Raw genomic sequence first — 7299 nt, forward strand, 5'->3', positions numbered from 1 at the left:
ATCTGAGGATATTTTTCTATTTATCTCAGATAGAGTGGGAGGGAGGAAGAGAGAGAAACATCAAGCCCTGGCCAGTTTGGCTCAGCAGTTGAGCATCGGCCTGCGGTCCAGAGAGTCCCGGGTTTGGTTCCTGCTAGGGGCACGTACCACAAAAAAAAAAAAGAGAGAGAGAGAGAAACATCAATATGAGAGAGACACATTGATTGGTTGCTTCCTGCACAACCCAACCAGGGTCTGGGACAAACTGCAACCAAGGTATGTGTCCTTGACGGGAACTGAACTGGTGCCTCGTTGGTTCGTGGACCGATGCTCTAACCACTTAGTAACCGGCCAGCGTGTAGGCCTACCTATAAATAAACACTTTGAAAAACTCCAGAGTCACTCAATTATGTCTTCTTTTCAAAGTGGATGTGCAGTGTGAGTGAGATGACCTCCAGTATTTAATTTTGCAGCACCCACATTTTATTTGTTGTTAAATTTTCAAAATAAAAGCGGCCTTGCCTTTAAGATGACACGGAGGGTGGGGCCATGAGCTAGTGTAAATGAGGAATGAGGACAGTCTGGATGGAGCACAGATTGTTTCTTTTCAAGGTGGTTCCAAATACGGTTCCCACGGGGCATATGTGTTCCGCCGGGAAACAGTCCAGCTTCCTCTCCATATAGTCTCACCTGGGCTTCTCGCAGGTGCCAGAGAACACTCTTGGGACACTAGGCACCAGGTTACACCAATGTCTGTTGTAAAAACACATTTTAATAGTTGTTGTTGGAGTGATCATGATAAGAGCAAACTGACAATTGAGTTCAAGCTAACAGATCGAGCTGCAAAAAATAAAATAATAAAAATTGCAAAGATCTTTGGACAAGAGCCTGAGAGAGGGTGTAGAGGGTGAATCTTTGTGTACACAGCGACAGCCACCTGGAAAGAAAGACTAGATCAATAACGAAATGACTATGAGCTTGGCTTTCCACCCGAGGGAGTTCCAAACCAAGAGCATTTAGCCTGCAGTCAGAATTCACAAGCATTTATAATGGTGGTACTGGCACCTCCAACTTGGAAATTATGTCAGACTCTCAAATTTCACATAAAATCTTCCTAGAAGTGCCCTGGCCGGTTTGGCTCAGCGGTTAGAGCACCGACCTGCGGTACAGAGAGACCCGGGTTCGGTTCCCGCTAAGGGCACGTGCCTCGGTTGCAGTTTGTCCCCGGCCCTGGTTGGTCGTGCGGGTGGCAGCCACTCGATGTGTCCCTTCACATCGATGTTTCTCTCTCTCTCTCTTCCTCTCTCACCCTCCCGCTCTATCTGAACAAAAAATGGAAAAATGTCCTCGGGTGAGGATTAAAAAAAAAAAAAAAAAAATCTTCCTAGAAGTGAAACTTTGAAGTTAACAGTGAAGCCAAGCTTCCTCCCCTTCTCTCTCACCCCACGGGGCTGACAGCAGCATTGAACAAAAATGCAGGAAGGAATGATCCAAATTATGTCCACGATCTGCAGATACTTTGGTCTGATGGCAACTTCACAACTCTTACTCTTGTCACAAAAATTACACTTGTTCTTCTCAAGATCCTGGGGGGAAAAGATTAACCAAACTTTATAAATTGCCATTTCTGTCCTACAATTTTAGATTTAAAACAAATATTTATTTTATAGAATATGACCCAACAAAACCTTGGTGGTTTTATTGCCCTAATAATAGTTTTGCAATTTGTTTCCCTCAACCAATGAAAACTTTCAGGGGACCAGCACGTGTATTGCTCTGCACCCTCAAGGACGGCATAGGTTGCTGAAGTTGGAGGCTTGCCATAGCAGTTGGCTCCACCCGCAGTACAAAGGAGTAGTTATAATAATGGTTATTATTCAAAAGCCCTCCTCCACCTTCACCATGTTTAGATTTACAAAGAATTCAGGTCCTGAGACCCTTGGACCTCTTGATCAGATTAAATGTGTAAAAAGCAATTAGTAAGAGACTTCCGGTCAGGATGGCGGGTAGGTAAACACGGTATCGCATCCTCCCATGACCACATCAAAGTTAAAACTAAACTACAGAACAACGATCACTCAAAACCACCTGACATGGAGCTGAATGGAAGTCCTACAACTACGGAATTAAAGCAGCAGCCACATCCAGACTGGTAGGAGGGCGGAGGGGACGGGCTGGTCCCACACCCACGTGTGGGGATAAAAATCAGGAGGACACCTCGGCTGGGAAGGTCCTCCCTGAGGACTGAGGGGTCCCCCTACCACACCAGGTGCCCCACTCAGGGTTCCAGTGCCAGGAAGAGAATCCCCATAACTTCTGGCTGGAAAAACCAGCGGGAACTGAGGTTGATGAAGCTGAGGCTACTGCAGCCCCAGGCAGCTCCTCTTAAAGGGCCCGCACATGGACTTACTCTGACTCGCACCCTCCAGGCGCCAGCATAGGGGAGGCAGCTCGAGGGGCACCAGAGACATACAGGGAAGAACTGAGCTGTTTGGCATTGGAGCGAGGGCTGGAGAGGGGGTTTTCTCCAGGACAGACTGCTGTCAGAGGCCTTTGTTCCTTTGGTGAGCCCTTCCCCCACAGGGCAGGCAGACAGCCATATCTGGGACTCCAGCAACCTGGCTCACACTGGTAGCCCCGCCCTGGTGACTCCCTGAGGCCCCGCCCCACACAACTTTCAGGCCCACCCAAGCTGTTGCCAGTTGCTTTACCAAAGGAATGGCATGTCTCATATCCTGCTTCAGATTTTCCTAAACTCTTTCAAATAAGCAGCAACTGATCTCAGTGAACCCCATACTTCTCGCTAAGTGGCCCCAGGCCAGGCACTAGAAGCAGCCAGCCTTGGTTCACAACTTGGCTTTTCCTGGGCACCTCCAAGCCCAGCACAAGCAGCAGCCATCTGCAGGCTGCTTTGTAGCTTAAGCCTGGTGGCCCCGGGTAGAACACAGGCAGTGGCTGACCTGGCCCCAGAGCCAGCACACCCAGTGGACAGCTTCAGACCACATCGAAGCACCACCTCCACAAGTGACACACTCAAGGAATGGACTCAGTGGGTACCAGAGCCCTGCTGAAGTAAGTCTTGCTCTGAGTGGTGGGCCCTGCACAGCTGAACATCCAAAGTAGTCAGAGGTCGGTGGATAGTGGGCACAGCCAGTCCTTGCAGCTGATCAACCTGAGTAAAACCCTGTCATTGATGTGCCAACAGCAATCAAGACTCAATTACAACAGAAGGGCTGTGCCCCTCGAGGGCCCAGCTGGGAGATCAGGGAGGCTGTGCCACTGAACCTACAGGACACCTACTACAATAGGCCACCCTAGGAAGCCCAGGTGACACAGCAACTCTACCTAATACATAGAAACAAACACAGGGAGGCAGCCAAAATGAGGAGACAAAGAAACAGGTCCCAAATGAAAGAACAGAACAAAACTCCAGGAAAAGAACTAAACGATACGGAGGTAAGCAACCTAACAGGTGCAGAATTCAAAACACTGTTTATAAGGATGCTCAATGAACTTAGTGAGAACTTCAATGAACTTAGTGAGGGTCTCAAGAGCATAAAAAAGGACCAGTCAGAAATGAAGGAGGCACTAACTGAAATAAAGAATAATGTACAGAGATTCAATAGTAGAGTAGGTAAAGCTAAGAAGCAAACCATTGATATGGAATATAAGGAAGCAAAAAACGTCCAATCAAAACGGCAAAAAGAACAAAGAATCCAAAAAAATGAGGATAGTGTAAGGAGCCTCTGGGACAACTTCAAGCATACCAGCATTCGCATCTTGGGGGTGCCAAAAGGAGAAGAGAGAGAACAAGGAATTGAAAACCTATTTGAAATAATAATGACAGAAAACGTCCCTAACTTGGTGAAGGAAACAGACATACAAGTCCAGGAAGCACAGAGAGTCCCAAACAAGATGAACCTCAAGAAGCCCACACCAAGACACATCAGAATCAAAATGCAAAAGGTTTAAGACAAAGAGAGAATCTTAAAAGCAGCAAGACAAAAGCAGTTTGTTACCTACAAGGGAGTTCCCATAAGACTGTCAGCTGATTTCTCAAAAGAAACTTTGCAGGCCAGAAGGGAGTGGCAAGAAATATTCAGAGTGATGAAAAGCAAGAACCTACAACCAAGATTACTCTATCCTGCAAAGCTGTCATTTAGAATCGATGGCCATATAAAGACTTTCCCAGACAAGAAAAAGCTAAAGGAGTTCATCACCACCAAACCATTATTATATGAAATGTTGAAGGATCTTCTTGAAGAAAAATAAGACCAAAAATATGAACAAACAAAATGGCAATAAATACATATCTATCGACAACTGAATCTACAAACAAAATGAATAAGCAGAACAGAAACATTCTCATAGATACAGAGAACATTTTGTTGGTTGCCAGATGGGTGGGGGGGTTGGGGGAATGGGTGACAAAGGTGAAGAGATTAAGAAGTACAAATTGGCCCTGGCCGGTTTGGCTCAGCGGTTGGAATGTTGGCCTGTGGACTGGAAAGTCCCAGGTTCGGTTCCCACTAAGGGCACGTACCTTGGTTGCAGTTTGTCCCCGGCCCTGGTTGGGTTGTGTGGGTGGCAACCACTCGATGTGTCTCTCTCACATCGTTGTCTGACAAACCTCAAAGGGAAGGGCGTGGGAGGGTTGAAAAGAAATAAACCAAAGAACTTATATGCATATATGCATAACCAATGGACACAGACAACTATGTGGAGAAAGGCGGGGGTGGGGGGGAGTGCAGAGGAGGGGATCAATAGGGGAAAAAGGAGGAACATCTGTAATATATTCAACAATAAAGATAAGTTTTTTAAAAATGCAGGAGGGGTCTGTATGGGTGTGTACCAGGAGTGAGCAGATGAAGCCTAAGAATAAATGCATGTGATTAGTCAACATGGAAAAAACAAAACAAAAAAAAAAAACAAACCCACAGAATCTCAGCTCTACGGTTTGTCCTGAACGCACTTTCCTGTGCTTTCCTATTTCTCACTTCAAGTACAGTCGACCGCGTTTATCCTGGTTAATCAGTTCCAGACTCTACCGCCATAAATGAATTTTCGTGAAGGAGGATTCTTTATCTTCTACACAGTCTTCCCTCGCCACTTCGCGCTTTGACTTTCGCAGCTTCGCTCTATCGTGGTTTTTTCAATATTTTGTACTGCAAAAATGAGGTCCTCCATATATAGAAACACTGCTTGCTTTAAAAAAATTGACCCTCAACAAATCTGTTTTGGTTGTACCCACCTATTCCTTTTGCTTATCACACATAATCAGGGGCTTTAGTTCTCTCCCGTTTAGCCTCAGTTCTCTCTACCTTTCCTCACCAAAACAAAAAAGATCAGAGGTCAATATGTGCACTTTAAATGAAATCCACTTACACTAATATAATAACTCTCCCAGGCACCTGCAGTTTAAAGACTCTTTTGAAAAATGAGTGGTTCTATCTCCTATTAAAATCACGCGTCTGCCCCCGCAGACAGATGGGCAAGTGATGAGGATGGGGGTGGGGGGAGAAGAGGCCTTCCTTTCTCAAATTGTAAATGTCTAAGCCTGGCCCTAAGGTTAAAAACCAACCAACACAACTGTCCATGAAGTCAGCAAATATATTTTCTAAATATTTTAATTGATTTTTAGAGAGAGAGAAACATCGATTTGAGAGCAAAACATCGATCAGCGGCCTCCTGTGTGCCCCCTACTGGGGATGGAGCCTGCAACCCAGTCATGAGCCCTGACCAGGAATTGAACCAACAACCTTTTGGTGAACAGGACAATGCCCAACCAAATGAGCCACATGGGCAGGCCAGGACAGTCAGCAAACATTTACCACCAACTAAACAGGAAAAAGAGTATTTACTCTCATTTACATGATTTCATGGGTTCCTCACATGAAACCTAATTGGGTAAGTTTATTTATTTATTTATTTATTTATTTATTTATTTATTTATCCTCACCCAAGGAAGAGAGAGAGAGAAACATCGATGTGAGAGAGACACATCAACTGGTTGCCACCCACACGACCCTAACTGGAGCAGGGGACAAACTGCAACCGAGGTACGTGCCCTTAGCGGGAATTGAACCCGGGTCTCTCTGGTCCGCAGGCCGACGCTCTAACCGCTGAGCCAAACTGGCCAGGGTGATAGGTCCTACTATTGTCCTCATTTTATAAATGAGGAAATTGAGAGGGGGGCTCAGATAAAACAAATGCACAGCTAATAAATGGAGGAACAGGGACATGAACCCGGGCAGTCTGACCCCACATCTGTTCCTCCAATTACTGTGCTGAGCAGCGCCTATCAATTTTCCTCCCTTTCCTTTCCTTTCTCCTTAATCCTGATAACTCCCCTCCCATCTCCCTCCCGATCTCCTTCAGGGATCCGGAACCTCTTCTCATACACTCTTTTCTCCTGGACACCATTCCTGTAGCCTGGCTCCTTCTTCCCACACCCTTCAAGCCTCATCCTGCTGTCCACTGATCATGCCATTGCCCCCGGGATTAGTAATCTCTGCTTCACAGTGGCTACTCCCCCAGATCCCCTAGACTCACCATGGGGGAGAAGGGCTGCAAGGAGCCTCAGGTTGGGGGAAAGGGGGGCAAACCCAGGAGAGGATCAGCTGAGACACAGGGACTTGGCTCTGGAGCTTGAAGGAAAACAATCTATGCAAAGGAGCTGGTCTGTGGCAAGAATGACATTGACCTTTCAGTGCACGGACTTGTATGGGTATGCTGATAAGAATAATTCAAAGACTTGATAATTCATGATGTTACTGGCATTGAAAGCCACTGACATTCAAAACTCCATCTAATCGTACTCTTAAGATCTGTGTATTTCCCTGCATATAAATGTTACCTAAAAAAAAAATCTAAACAAACCTTGAATCCTAGTTAATGATAAGCATGTGGATACGTTTAGGGATGAGATAGTCCATGTCGCAACTATGAAATGCATTAGAAAAATAGGTAAATTGATTATGACAAAATGGATAGACATGTTAGATGGGTGTTCTAAGTATAATTCTTTCAACTTTTCTGTATGTTTGAAAATTTTCATAACAAAATGTTAAGAGAAAAACATTGACATAAATATGATTATATATAACTAACAAACTGAGGAGAAAAACATGAAAAATGTATTTTTACTATAGAAAAGTATGGTCTTTTTTGTGTCCTGACTACTTTTTTATGTTTTAACTGATTCTGAATCAGCAAGCAAACATTAAATGAATTTGTTGGCCCATTTGATTATGTCAACATATTGTTTTTTTCTTTTAATCCTCACCTGAGGATATTTTTTTCCCCATTTATCTTCAGATA

This window comes from Molossus molossus, unplaced genomic scaffold, assembly GCF_014108415.1.
Source record: "Molossus molossus isolate mMolMol1 unplaced genomic scaffold, mMolMol1.p scaffold_m16_p_18, whole genome shotgun sequence".
Lineage (NCBI taxonomy): Eukaryota > Metazoa > Chordata > Mammalia > Chiroptera > Molossidae > Molossus > Molossus molossus.